This window comes from Ammospiza caudacuta, chromosome 1 (genome assembly GCF_027887145.1).
Source record: "Ammospiza caudacuta isolate bAmmCau1 chromosome 1, bAmmCau1.pri, whole genome shotgun sequence".
Lineage (NCBI taxonomy): Eukaryota > Metazoa > Chordata > Aves > Passeriformes > Passerellidae > Ammospiza > Ammospiza caudacuta.
Window position 1 is genome coordinate 53,812,463 of NC_080593.1, and position 15,998 is coordinate 53,828,460.

Genomic DNA, 15,998 nt, shown 5'->3' on the forward strand with positions numbered 1-15,998 from the left:
CTTTCTTTTCTCCAGCTTTAGCTCACCTTTTCCTTCCTCTGAATAATACAACCATTACATATTTTTCCAAGTCTATCATGCTGAATCAAATAAACAAATCCATCTCGTGACATTACCATAGTGCTTTTTATATCTCTCTTGTGTAATATTGTTCTCATTTCTATGACTTACACAGAAAGAATAATTATATTTATTTGTTTGAGGTTTTTTTCAACAGGAAACAACAAGAATATTTGACATCTTAGATAGTAAAGACTTGTAAATGTCCAGATACAGGAGAATTAAAAATAGTATAGAAGTGTTGTGTTACACATACCCGCATAAATTTTGTATATGGCAGTATGAGGACTAGATTCATAAACTCCTCAGTGCTCAGGAGCTGTGGGTAATACAGGTGGAGCAGATAAGGGGAGGAAGCTTGCTCCCTTCTCACTTGTGCTAGTGGCCATCTGGATAAATTAGAAAGGAGATAACAGACTTCCAATGTGGACATGAAGAAACTCCTCTAACCTTACATAGAACTTTATAATTTGCTGTTTTATTACTATGTGCTATAGTTATAGCTCTTTTCTTATAAAATATAGAATGCAATAATGCAAATAAGATACAGTCTGAAACATAGAGTTATTCAATATTGAATTCCATACTATGTACTAGAACTTGAAGTGGAAAATTATTAATGCAGAGAAAAACTGGACAGGTTGATGTCTGAAGATAAATACAGGTTTTGAGATAAACAGTGAAGCAACTCAATGTCTGAAAAATCAGCAATGGGAGGGAAAGGTCTGTCTGTCACTATATCAGATCTTGGTGGTTACTGCAATCCCTATTGGGTAAATAAGATGTGGATCTGTCTAGAACTATGCGAGAAGCAGGAGGAGGAGACCTCCATTCTGATTGTGATCTTGCATCTTGAGACCTGTCCATTTCAAGATTCTTTTACTTGATACATTTCTCTTCATGCCCACTGCCCCCTCCTCATCCTTGGAAGGGCAGAAGGTGGCAGAGGTAAGCACTGTTTGGGGTCCTGCCTGGTGGCTGGGCCCCTGCTGCATCAGGCATACCTCACACCGGCTGTGGTCGTAGGTGTGACCTTGGAATGGTGCTTCCAGTGTAGAACAGGAGATCTTGACAAAAGTGAGTCGGGGAGTCCCCAAAGTGAGCTGCTCTCGGTGGTAGTTAGGCTAATGCCATAAAAAAGAAAGCTCTTTTTATGAGCCTTTAGTGAGAAATAAAACCGAGTAAGTTGCCGAGATTGTTTGCAAGAAGGCAACCCCAATAAGGTCTTATATCTCAATTCCAGAAACAACATGGAAACCTGCTGTTTTATTGCAATGTGTTTTTAGAAACTTTGGGATGCTTCAGGTGGCTACAAGTAATGCTGGAGCTTTAAGCAACAAATGCTTGGATGAGCTCAAACATTCCGGGTTTTCCTGTGCTTAATATGTTGCATTGCTATCTTGATATGTAATGTCACAGATGGTAATATTAGTCATGAAAGAACAAAGAAGCCAAGTCCACAGACAAATTAAGGTGGTGGAAAGGCAGAGAGAAAGAAAGAAAAGGGAGGGAGCAGTCAATGCCTACAACAAACAAATTTTGTTTTAAAGATTCTTCATACATATTGAACACCTTGTCAAGATCTGTGTTGGCAAGAGTAGCCATAGAAGGCTGTAAATCCTCAACCTGGCTTTTATCCACTGCAAAAAGTAAAGTAGTTTGTTGAAAAGGAATACTCTTGGAAATGAATAGATGATGACCCACAAATGTAAACTAGTGGTGGTGTTTTCTTTTTTTTTCTTTTTTCCAATTTTATTATTTTCTTTTTCTTTTTTCTTTTCTCTTAACTACACAGCCCTTTTCCAACAAGAAGATTTAGAATGTTTGCCTGTTTTCTTATTGCACCTTTCAAATGTTTTTTAACCATTTGTATACAGTCCATGTTACCTATCATGAGGGAAACACTCATAAATCAAATGGAAGTATGAAAAGAAATAATGATGCAGTGATTGAAGGCACAAGTTAATAGACAAGTTATAAAGCTCATGAAACTACATTTACTATATGGAATTATGGAGGAACTGTTCCAACTCGGCACACAACATGCTCACTAGGGCTTTTGCTTCCTAAGGTAAATCTTTCTATGAACAGAGTAAGTGGAGCCCATGTTAAATGAGGTAGCAGACCTCTACGATAGAAACACACCTCTTGAGTAGTTTCAAAAGTTTAATTTACAGTACTATTGAAATAAATTCAAGTGTAGAACTGTACCAGTGATATTTTCCTTTTTTATCTCTGAGTCATCTAAATGTTCAGGAAGACATTGAGAAAGGTAAGAATTGGTCCAAAGCACTTTGAACTCATACAACTGTGAAATTTTGTGAAAGAGAAGCCAGATATTTCACCTGTAGTAAATGCAAACATTTTGCCTGGAATTTCAGCTTAAAAACAGATTTCCCATTTTGCTTTTACACTTGTTTGACTTCACAGAGTTTGGAGTGTATATCACAACAATCCACAAGAGTTTGATAGTTGAAATCTTAAGAAGGAAGCACAGAAAAGGGTGGCTCACAGGTGTGAGTAAGGCAATACAGAAGAACAAATCTATTTTTAGGCTGAGATGTAGGGAAAATTTCCAATGCTAATTTTATTGTGGAATAGAGTCCTCAAATGACAGGGTAGGTGCCTATTAGCCTGAGATGGAAAGTTCTATATATTGGAGTACACTTCCACTGGCAAGGAAATGCATCTTTTAATAGGTCTTTTCCATTTCTATGAGACTATAACTTGGGGTTATTCCAAAGTGTAAAGTAAAAGGAAAAATATAGTGAACTTCAGCGTCCCTTTCATAAAGCACTTGACCTATCTTGGCATATACAAGCATATATATTGAAGCTATTTTGTTTTAAATATTTTACTATTTGGAAGGAGATTTGAGCATTCTCCAGAGACTGAAAAAATATAGTGAATGCAGAAATAATGGCAAGTGTTACCTTCTCCCTTTAATGCTATTTATTTTCTAATCCAGATTTGACAGTCTTGCTACCCTGCTTAGATTTCCTTGAAAAAGAAACAGCCAAGTAAGTTGCATTGCACATGAAGATTTTGCAATCTTCCTCACATTCATCACATGTCACTTTCATTCTCTGTATCCAATGCTTTTACATAGCCATAAAGCAGAAAGTCAGATTTTCATTTATTACTTTGTTTAACGCTATATGTAAGGTGTAAGACAGAAACCTATAGTCACTCCTCAGCTACTGCACTAACTTGAAAATACACAGATGTTTGGCCCATTCAAAGCTTTCTATTTAATTGAAAGTCCAGTGTGTGGCCAAACTTTTTCAGACTCAATACTTTCATTAACATTTAGCAGAGACATATTTTACAGAAATAAACTCAAAGGGTTTACATGGTTACAGTGATTGTTTCTGAGTGATTTTTGGGCAACATAAATGTGGTCTCAGCCTCCCTGAAAAACAAGAACTCAGGACAATTAATCTTTGTTCAGCTGCAAATGTATTGCAATCAGGTAACACAACCTAAAAATCCATTCCATGGGGTGTTTTTTCAACCTTCTAGATGCATAGGCACAAAATTTGACTGTTCAAGGCATTAACACCAGAGGATCCCCTGTCCCCCAGCGTTCTCTCTAATTGATATAACTGCACAGTTGGGCTAACTCCAATATATTTTCCCAGACCACCAATCTTGTTAAATATAATTCAGTACTAGGAGGAACCAGCATGAAGGACTTCTTCTGCTCCAGGAAAAACTTTAATCCTTGGACATCAATGTTCATTTCTATTTAGGATTATGCTTCTTTCCAATGAAAAGTTAGCCTTTAGAATCTTATTTTTCAGAAGAACAAAATACTTAAATGTACATGGATAAACATCCTTATTCTCCTTCACATTAGGATGTACAGTTTGTAACAACTGGATTCACACACACATCTAAAGATGTGGAAGGGTGGAAAAGAGTTTTTATGTATGGATATCCAAGCAGTGCAGATTTATGATAATTTCTCAGGGGAAAAAAGAAGAAAAAAATTGATGACAAGAAATAAAAACTTATAAAAAAAAAAGGAGATGGTTTTGACTATCATGTGGTGTCATAAGCATTTAATGTGTTGATGGCCAGCTAACTGCTTAGCACAGGTAGAGGGACATTGTATAGTACCATGGATCCCAAACCCCATAAACACTGTAAAACACAGTAGTTGGATGTTTCAGTAAGTTCAAGAAATAGTCCTTCTGTATATTAAGAGTGAATACTGTCACAGGTCTGAAGATTAGGTGCTAGAATTAACAGTGCATGGCAGGGTCCTGTTAGAGAAAGTGTTCTTATGGCACATGAAATATAGCTGTCCACTGTAAGGGTTACTCTAGGTGGTAATGAAGGTTATTGTTGTCTTTTTGATATTTCAGGATTTGATACATGTAAACAATATCCTACAGATATCATCTTTAATGTTCCAAATTGTACATAATTTCCTTGTTTTGAAAGAGATTTGAGCCTTCTGTTTAGGCATTTGTGCTTGTTTGTGGAGAATTCATTCCACTGGTTAGACTATATTAGTTAAACAATGGCCTTAAAAGTATGCATAAAATAAAACAAAACAAAAACCTCAAACTCCACAACGTTATTTACTACTTTACTTTTCCTTTTTTTTTTCCTGTTGGGATCTACAGAGAAATATTACTTTATTTACTTATTGGTTTGAGTCTACCTGGTCCCAGCGGGAATATTGGTCCTTTTCTCTTCTTTGGAACACCTAAGATTAAAGATCTGTTTTATTTATCTGACATGACAGCCATAACCTCAGAGACAGCATGGCATAAACAGCATCACCTCTCAATTTCTTTGCTATTTCAGCATCGCCTTGAGGAACAATGGAAAACATGGGACTGTGAACACACATTGACCAAGGAACCTTCTGAACTCTATATCATTTATCAACTCACCTGTGAGGTCACAAGATACAGACAGGTTGCATGATTTTCCTTGTTGACTATTCTGACAGCCAAAGAGGTCAGTTGCCAGTCCACAAGTCTATGCAAGAAAGGCACCTCTGCATGCAATTCTTCTGTATATGTCTTAGTGTTTTTCTTTTCTCTCAGCAGACAGTACACACAGAGATAGGACACATTCTCCACCAGAAGCAGGACAGTTTCTCTTGAAGATAAAGATGATTGTTCTTGTCTGACTTAGGTAGGAACAATGCCAGATGTTTTGAGCACCATGATGGGACTCTTGAGGTCTGTGGAAGGGGCAGTGCCCAAAGATCTTAATAAATTTTGTCCTGAGCAGTCATTGCCTTACGACTTCCGCTCCTTTGGATACCAAAAACAGTTTGGCAAAAAGGCTCCCTTTTGACCATTTTTTTTCCTAGTGTCTGGACTTTTGTCCTTCTTCACATCACAGACAAATGAAGTGGACACAGAAGGAGGGAGATAAGCTATTCCAAGTAGATATGGCAGCATTTTTGCATCACAGCAGGCTGCAGTTAACACTTTGAGAAGAACATTCAGTAGGTACTAGGCACATAAAATATGTTAATTGAATCCTTTAGGTGCATCAGGAAAACCCTGCTGTTCTTTCCATAGAGAACAAGGAACTACAGACTTCTAAGTTGTGTTGGGAAAAGTTCAAGACTTTGGCTGTTTGATTATTTTTACTCAACAGCCTAAGAAGCTAGAATATTATTTACTCTTTTCTCCAGCATGGACAGCTGAGATTTCTCTCACTAAGAGAAGGAATTGCTTTGGAAGAATTGGAATGCTGTCTGTCTAGAGGAATCATCACATGAGGTTTTGTTGTTTCAATATTGATCACACTTGCTCTAGTCCACAAAGGTGCTAAACAGAACACTGTTGATTGCATCATTAGATTCTTCATCCTCTTTTCTCTCTGCACTCTATTCTCTCACTAAATTGAACAAGAGAGGAAAACTAAGCTAAGAAAATGCTCTAGAAAAATATTCAGGATAGATTTTTGGCAAAGAAACCATATTGCATGCTCCACATTGCTGATTATTAACTAATGAGCCTAGCTTGGATTTAAGCAGAAGAATAAAATAGATGACCCTCTGAGGTCCCTTCCAACCTACATTAGTCCTAGTTCCATGTGATACAAAGCCCCCTGTACTTCACAGAAGTATGGTGGGCCTGTGTTTCTCCTGGAGATGTCAGGCTGTGAAATGATTCAGCAAGGGACATGAAAGGTTACAAGATGTAGCAGGTCCAAGGCCCTTTGAAACACCTTCTGGCTTTTTCCACCTCCAAGACCCCTGGACTCCTGGAGAAAAAGATGTGGCGAGATATAGTTAAAGGCACGGCAGTTGAAAAAGGCCCTAAACGATGTCAGAGATATCACAAGAACACAGACTTGGATAGCTTCGTGTGGCAATTCATCCATGCATTTGGGCACTGCCTGCTGCACTTTTGCCTTGCCACATGACCTTTTTCAAGAGAGGGGCAGGCTGACCTGCAGCTGTGGCTTCCACAACCCTTCATGTCCTAAGGGGAGATGAGGGCCAAGGAAAACCCACCTGGTTGAGATTGTCAGTTGAGGGAACACTTTTGACAGATCAGGGCCAACCTCCATGCTGAGACTCTCCACAGAAGAGGAAGCAAAAGGCACACATGGTTCATGTGATTTTGGCTTTTCTTGGCCTAACTTGATCCCTGAAGTCTGCAGGAAAGCAGAGCTGAGGAGGCAAAGTGTTCCAAAAGTAAATGCCGCCTGGGGACTTGGCTGGGAGTTAGACAGACATGCTGCAGAGCCAAAGTGTAAATCTAAAATTTTGAAATAAAGTTTGGAATTTTCCTCAGAAAAGCTTGGCCACCAGGAGGTCTGGCTGTAATGCCAATGCCAGAAGAGGCAGAAAAATCTGAACTGAACTTCAACAAGCAAGATATTCCCTGATTGCCAGTGATTGACAAGCCTGGCTTCAGTCCCACTCCTTGAACACACAACTACTAAAAAATACAGGAGTTCAGTGGGTGGTAAGTCTGCTTTTCACTCAGGAACCCCTTAGGAGTCAGTTAGGAGCAGCACATGGGTCTCAGTAGCAGCAGAGGCTTATATAGTTGAGAAAACAAAGTTGAAAACAAACAGCTGCATAATGTATTGCAGTAAGGCTTTCACAGCAGAGATAGTGGGTCATAAACAAGTCCCCCAGTAACTGGATATTATCCAACAAGGCACAAAGCCTAAAAAGAACTATTTGTTTTTTTACTCTTCATGAGATGAAATGCACACTGCAGGAAAATCCCGTGCAAATCAACATAGCGTCATGGAAACAACCAGACCATCAATAAAAGTAATAAATGGAAAGGGTTATAATAATATATACTTAGCACTTTAGATTTTCAAAGTGCTGACAGGACATTAATCCTCAAAATACCCTTGTGAGGGCAAAAGCTGCTTTAACATTTTGAGGTGGGCTTGCAAAATGATTTTTGGTCTCAAATTGATCTGACCTGACTTCTGTTCACTAGGATCATACTACTCATAACTAAATTGGAGTATAGTATATTTACACCAGATAACATGATGCTTCATTGTTTCTCCTGCTCTGAATATGAGAAGCAGAGCTCAGTCAGTGTTTTCTAGAACACATGTAAATGCCAGCAGTGTAAAACTGCTTTCTAAACTCAATTCTTCCTCTCAGCTTGGGTCTAGTGTTTACTATCACTGGAGAATTTTATTACATTCCATTACTCGGTTAACCTTTTTCTCCATTTAAATAACTATGCAAAACATAGTTGCCAGAAATTCATATACCAAAACATGCAGATTAGCCATTTCCAATGAACTGAGAGAACTGCCTCCAAGACGGCCAGAAAGGAAAACAAGAGAGCATAAGTTGTATTTTATAACTTCAAAGGACTGCTTTTATCTTCCACAGATTATTTGTTCAACTGCAGTTTTGAATTAGCTCTGCCTCTCCTTAAGCTCAGGTCAGGGACAGGGGATGGGGAGTGCAGTCAGTTGTTCTGTTTGTTGCACATTTTTCCTCCTATTTCCAGTTGTTTTCATTGGGGCATTGATAATTTTGCTATCTCTATTACTGTTCATGATCTCAATAGTCAAAATGTCATAAATGCTGTATACTCCTGTGTAGCTGTGCAAGATGGGTTTCATTAAAATCATATGAAATTAAGTAGATGGCTATAAATAAAGGATCTGAGTCAAAAGTACAAAAGCTGGGAAAAAGAAATGACAAAAGGAAAAAAAAGCCCAAATTTAAGTATTCAAGAGAAATTATAGAAATGATTGATCAAAACCAAAACTAGGAGAGATGAGTTGGTGGCTGCAAAAAGATGAAAGAGGATGAAAGAATAGAGATTTAGAGATTACACAGAGAACGTACTTCCTAAATATATGGAAAAACAAGCAATCCAGTGCATATGATATTCAGCCCAGCTGTATGATACTTTATGTTCCAACCATGTAACCTCAAAAATGAATGAGGAACTACTTCAGAAGCAGGTTTTTAGATATTGAGAATGATAGCATGCATTTGTCAAAACTCTACTGTGTAAAATAACAGAGCATGAATGCTCACAAGCAGTAATAGGTAATGAAAAAGATTTTAAAAAACCAACATCCATAGCAGCACCACATGAGATTTCCTGATAAAGGAAAGACTTTCTACTGAAGCTCTTTTTCAGCATTTATTGGAATGTTCTTCTGGGAAAATAAGTCTGAACCAAGCAATGCTTTTCTTTAGAATCATAGACATACATTCCATAAAACTGACATTGACAAACCATGAGAAGGATACATAAACAATATATTGGTAGCAAGAATTGTGGAATGAATATGTGCTATTGAACTGTGGCACAGTGGATTGTGTAGGCTTATGGGAGGTGCATGCATGGGCACCTAGGAAAGGGACGGAGATTGTAGTTAAGTTCTGCCAGATCTTGCTAAGCTGGAGATTCCTAAAAGCATCTGTGACATTCTGCAGAAGATTTCTAGCAGACATCTGGGTTGGGTCCCTATATACCTCTTGACTAAAGAGATAAAATCAGAGCTGAGAATTTACTACAAAATGCACAAAATCTTTTTAAGTCCTCAAAATGACTGAATCGCCTCTTAAAGGGTAGTGATAGTGAGAGGTTAAAGGTATTTGAAATGACCAACCACTTCACATCAGGTATTGGGAAATCACCTCAGTGAGCACAATCCAGCAAGCTAAATGTCCTGACCGTGGCCCAAAATTTCCTTTCTATCATCAATTAGATGAAAAGCAATGACAATTCTGTCTGTACACAGAGTGTAGTAAAAGATTTCAGTGACCCAAGCAGATCTCAGATAATAACTACAGCTCTAATTTCTCCAAACTATGAGTTCAGAAGTTTAAGCTGATACAGACAGTGTGTTTTGCCATTGTAAGCTCTCTTTTCTGCTTATCTTTATATTTTATGCTATGCTTATTACAGTGGTATTCCTCCTAGGCTACTCTTCCCACAAAACACTCTTGCCAATTTCCTAATGATCCATCCTGTGTCTTGATGTAAAAATCTTCATGCAAGAAATGATAAACACTAGTGCAATTAGCTGGACCACCTGCCCCATTCCACCTACTTGCCTGATGGTACAGGAGATATCACCACATCAACAACTAACAAATCTGAATCAAGACCCAGACCAATAAGATGCCCTTCCACAAACTTCAAATTATGTTTACCTTTGGGTACTGAATATGACAAACTTCCTTCTTTCACCCTATTACTTTCTCCCAGAAAGTATTTAAAACTAGAATATAGAAAAGCTTCCCTTAAAACTATCCCAGAAAGATGAAATTTATAAAAACACACCAAAACACACAAATTACAGAAAATCATGTGCTCTTCAACCAGACTGACATAGGGGAAATGCAGACATTCCTTTGCAGAAAATGACTTCTATTTTGTGGCAAAACTGAATATATAACTCATGCTTTCTACCATGCAAACCTTAATCACTATACATAATGCTTATGCATATTTGAGGTTTTACGTTATCCGGGGGATAGAAAAATATAACCAACAAAAACCAGACATTCCTTGCTTCAAGATGGAAGTACCTATTACTGCTTTAAGAGGGAACAATTAAAGATCTCCTTCCTTGAAACTATTCCCACAAAAAAAAAATATTAGCACAGCTACACCAACTTGTTTGCAAAAAAAAGTGGAATTGAACAGAAAAATATAGGCAAGTAAGACAGGTACAGGGTCCCCTACTTACCACTTATGGTAAAAATACAGTTATTACTGCACTTTGTATTCTTACCCAGTTATTGCTAGAATCAGTGAAAAGACTTCCACAGCTTTAAGGTATATAAATCTGAGTCAGGAAAATATTTTAAAGTACGGAGCTTTAAGAATTTGCGTACTTTCACTGATTTTAGTGAGAATCTATGACAAGAATTAGGCATCCACATAAGAATTCTGCTAACCAGGAGCCATTGTGAATTATTCTTTCATAAAAGAATGTAAATAATACTCATATTAGGCTGATTACTGTAAAATTCTGTGGCTATTCTATTGTGGGCTAGCTAATGCAAGCCTACTTACTGTATTTTCAATACTGTCTGGAGAATCTATGTCTATAATGCTATTTAAATTTATGCAAGAAGTACTTAAGAGGATTATAATTATATTATTTAACACAGCACTGTAAATACTGGATCCAGAGACATGTTATCTTTACGTCTCTGTTACCATGGCACTGAAATCATGGAGCAAATTAAAAAGCTCTTGTGACAAACCTTTAGGAAAAACCTACCTCAAGTGCAATATTTACTCTTAACACTTTAGAAAAAAAGTATGAGCAGAGTACTTAGCACTGTTGAAACTGAAAATTTTGTTCAGCAACCAAATCCAAGGGTTTTTATCATTAAAATATAGTGGGAAACAATACTTTCACACATGTAAAAGTATTTATTCATCTTTCATTTCCTAACCATAGGAGAGAATTACATGAAATGTATACTTAAATTGTCTAATTTTTGCAAAATCTTCTTATATTATAAGTTGCTAAAACACAATAATTGAAAAATTTGTGTATATGGTGCTACTTTGTGTAGACACAGTATAAATCTCTGGAAAAGCAATTCCAAATTCATTCACCAGGAAGCTTTCATTGCGGCATCTTGATTTCTTGTTTCCACTCAATTAAAGTTGCTCTCTTAATATCAAATTAGGACCATTTCTCTAATAATCACTAGAACATGACTGCACTCACATTGAGGCCCAGGAAGTTGGGCTGCAGAAGGGAGGAAAACTGTGCTCAGTGTTGGATCACATGTTTTTCCCTTTGGACCCAATATCTTGCAGATATAAATGGAAGACAAGTCTAATTTTCATTAAATCATAGAAATAAAAAAATTATTTCAATTATTAGAATTATTTGAGTTGGATGGGACATTAAAAATCACCTAGTTCCAAACTCGCTGTCATGGGCAGAGATTCCTTTCCTTGACCAGGTTGCTCAAAGCCCCATCCAACTTGGCCTTAAACACTTCCAAGATGGGTCATCCACAACTTCTCTGGGCAACCTCTTCCAGATTCTCACCAATCTCACAATGAAAAAAATGTCTTCCTTATATACATACTAAATCTGCCCTCTTTACCCTCTTTCAGTTTAAAACCATTGCCTATTGTCCCGTCACTACAGGCTTTGGTAAAAATTTTTTTAAAAGCCCCCTTCAAATATTGAAAATACCCCAGTAAGTCCTCCCCAGAGCTTTCTATTCTCCAGGCTGAACAACCCCAGCTCTCTCAGCCTGTCTCAGCCTGTCCTCTCAGCAGGAGAGGTCCCTTGGATCATCCTCACAGCCTCCTCTGGACTCTCTCTAAAAGGTCCATATCTTTCTTTTGCTGGGTACCCTAGACCTGGATGCAGCACTTCAAGTGGGATCTTGGGAGAGTAAAGGTATTTTCCCAAACACCAGCATGCAGACATTGTATTTATGAGTCTGACAAAGATGTCATTCACTGTGCAACTATTAACCAGATCTCAGAAAAAAAGTACTTCTTTAATCTTAGTTGTTAAGTGGCGAGTGCTCCATTTCCCTTAAGTTAGCTGTTTTTTGCATAATTTATGCTGAATAAAGTGTACTACAATTCATGATGGATTGTTTCATAAAAAAGAGGGGAAATGCAGGAGGGATGTGCTCACCCCTCTGACCAGTTCACATCTGATGAGAAAGCCTGACAACCTTCACTTACCAATATCAACAGTGCTATAGCTATAGCTTACCAATATTCGTTTCCAAATGTCTATCCTGAATGCAATCACCAGGCAAGCTGTGCCAAGAGATTTTACTCCTTTATAAATATGAATGACTGAAAGGAAACTGTCAACAATGACAAAAAATTCCATGCACTTTCTACAAACTGGGATACTTTTGCAGATGACGTAAATCTTTTGTTCTACAGTGGATTGCAATTATCTAAACAAAAGGATTACAACTGCCAACTGATTTTTGGTAATAATACTGAAACTGACAGAAGTTTCACTAAGAGATTTGCCAGTTGGCACAATAAAGTAGGGAAACCCCTCCAACAGGCCACACATGATAGAACTCCTCCCTCCCAAAAACACAGAAGCTGCAGCGCTTATATGGGTCATTCTGCTTTTCTCTTCTTTACATTGAGGCAGCATCTACAGCTTATTTCAGATCCTCAAAACCCTGCTCTTGTTAATAGTGCTACAAATGCAGAACAAATATGCTTCTGTGAGTGGGCATCAAGAGGATTACTTGGAAGAGAGGACAAACCGAAAACAGCTTGTTTTCTTGATTCATGTCTCATAACTTAAACTCAGGGCAAAACACCCCATCCATTCCCCATGTGCATCCTGCGAGATGGCTCCCACTATGATGCAGCATCATAGCCAGCCCTGGGAAACTCATGTGAAATACTTGGAGCTACATCAGCAGAGAAAAGGGTGGCATGGGTCTGCTTAATTTCAGAAAATGGCAGTGTTGGAATTACAATGTGGTGACAGGACTCATCAGAAGAATTTATTTCCATGCTATGGGCCTATGGCCTAATGAATTGGAAAATATTTGCCTATGTTCTCTGGTTATGCTCTAAATTCAACTAACACCTTTTATTAAAAATGCCAATTTTATGAACTGAAACACATGACATGCTATTGCCTCATTGATAATGTAAATTTCTTTGTAGTTCTATGTATAATAACATTTTTTTTCTTGGTATATGTGGGGCTGTAAGTTCTCCACATGTAAAACTCTATGTCCTGAATAGTGTATTAAGTGCCCTACCTAGACTGTTTCTATGTAGCTCAACAAGTATATTGTATAATGCTAGCAGGATTATAGTGCTATAAAGGAATACTAAAATAGCGATTGCATCCTTACCTATTTACAGTGCCTTAAAAAAGAAAGAGCCTTTTGCCTACTCCTTTAAGTTCTAGCTGATCAGGTAGGGACTTGTTCCAGTTTTCAAGAAGAGCAAGAAGGATGACCCTGGAAATTATAAGGCCTGTTGGTGCCTCTGCAGTCATCCATAAAAATATGGAGAATATTATCCTGAGAGGGAAAATACATGAAGGACAATGAAGTCATTGGTCACAGCCAGCATGGCTCCATGTGGGGAAAGCCCTACCTGACAAACTTAATTTCTTTTATGACAAGGTAACCCTGATCAAGGAAAGCCAGTTCATGTAATCTTTTTGGATTTCAGTAAAACTTTCCATACTGTCTCTCACAGGATCCTTCTGGACAAAATTTCCAGCCCACAGCTGGATAAACACATCATGGGATGGGAGAGCGACTGGCTCACAGGTTGGGCATAAAGAGTTACAGTGAATGGGGTGACATCAGACTGGTGACCTGTCACTAGTGGGGTTCTCCAGGCTCCATCCTTGGCCCTGTGATCAACATCTTCATAAGCACTAAGACACACTAAACAAGTTTTTCAATTACAACAAATTGGGAGAAAACATTGAATTCCTCAAAGGTATGGATGTTCTTCAGAAAAACCTGGACAAATTACAGGGCTGGGCAACCACCAACCATGTGAACAAAGACAAATGCCATATTCTGCACCTGGGATGGGGCAACCCTGGATGTATGGACAGACTGGTGAACAAGACACTGGAGAGCAGCACCACGGAAAGGGACCTGAGGGTCCTGGTCAATGGCAAGTGGAATGTGAGCCAGCAGGGCCCTGGCAGCCAGGAGGGCCAAGCCTGTCCTGGGTACATCAGGCACAGCATCACCAGCCAGGCAAGGGAGGGGATTGTCCCCTCTGCTCTGCACTGGGGAGGCCTCACCTTGGGTGCTGGGAGCAGTTCTGGGCACCACAGTATAAGAAGGATATTGAGCTGTTAGAGAGTGTTGAAAGGAGGGCTATGAAAATGTGAAGGGCCTTGAGTGGAAGACATATGAGGAGAGTCTGAAGTCACTTGGTCTGTTCAGCCTGGAGAAGAGAATGAGGGGACACCTCATTGGAGTCTACAACTATCTCATGAGCGCAGACACTGATTTCTACTGTATGGTGCTCAGTGATAGGACACCAAGGTCACATTATGAACCTCTGTCAAGGGAGGTTTATGTTGGATATTGGGAAAAGATTTTTCACCTGGAGAGTGTCTGGGTACTGGAACAGGCTCCCCAGGGAAGCAGTCACAGCCCAAAGTCTGACAGATTTCAGGAAGTGTTTAGACAACAATCTGAGGCACATGGTGTGACTCTTGGGGTGTCCTGTGCAGGGCCAGGAGTTGTACTTTGATGATCCTTGTGGGTTCCTTCCAACTCAGGATATTCTATGATTTTATTATTAGCAAGTAATTTCATTCAGCAAGGTCTTTCATTCTTGGGTGTCTTAGAGAAGACTCCTTGGGGATCTTCAAGACTCTTTAACAGAGGGTAACAAAAATTTGCCTGTTCATGGTCCCCTCTTCTGACTTCATGCCACTAAGAAGAAAGAAGCATGAACTGTGGAAAGCTGCCCCCAAAGAGCTTATTGGACCATCTGCTGGAGATCTTCCAAAGAGTAATGCTACCCTGCAGTGTAAAGAAATGGTTTGATAACACTCCCTCTTAGCTTGGAGAGACAAGGGCAGCAAGAAGAGGTTTAATTTATACTTCAGAGACTCACAGTTGTGTTCTTCTAATGAAGTGGTCTGACTCTGTTCGCTTTTCTTGCTAAAAAAATATAAAAACTGATAACAATGGTAACATGTTAATAACATTATTATCAGTGGCTCAGGGATGGCATACATATTCTGTGCCTGAGATTTGCCTAGAGCTATATTAGTCTCAATAGTCAAGTAATAAAATCCAGCCAATTACATTCTAGAGTGGGCTAAAGGAAAAGTGAAACCAGCAGCATTACAAGTCATGAAAGATTTATTTTCTAAATTCCTATTTCCTTAAATAGATTCAATGGACATTCTTGCAAGAGTCTATTTACATCAAGTGATAACAGGGTGAATTGTTGTTCTCACAGAGAACAAAATGATCCCGTAAATCTCCAAGTATCTGTGCTAATTTTGAAGTAGTTGCCAAAACCTCTGCAGCTTCCTGAACAAACTGTTATAACTTACGGTATGCATGTCTAGTGCTCATGCAGCTTAACCTGGACATTCCACAGCACAGGAATGAAAAAGCTCTGATCACAAATACTCATGGCATTTTTCAGTGTTTGCTGCATACTGCAGGTATGACAGTAAGAAACACACCATGCACAGAGGTCTCTCATCGTGGGAGTTTGTTTCCCTCATGAGCTGCCTTTCTCCTCCCCTGTGAATTGAATTTTTTTTTTGACCACTTTACATTTTTTGTTTCCTCTTCCCTCCTCTGCCCACAACAGTTCCTAAGATCATTGTAGAGAAAAAGTTTTCATTTTCCTCCACACACTATGTGCTGATATGTAGACCCACTCATCTGTCACTTAATGGTGTTTAAATTGGTGATGTTATACCAGTGTAAAGGTGGTGTGAAAGGGCAATTTGGCTCCATCTAGTCT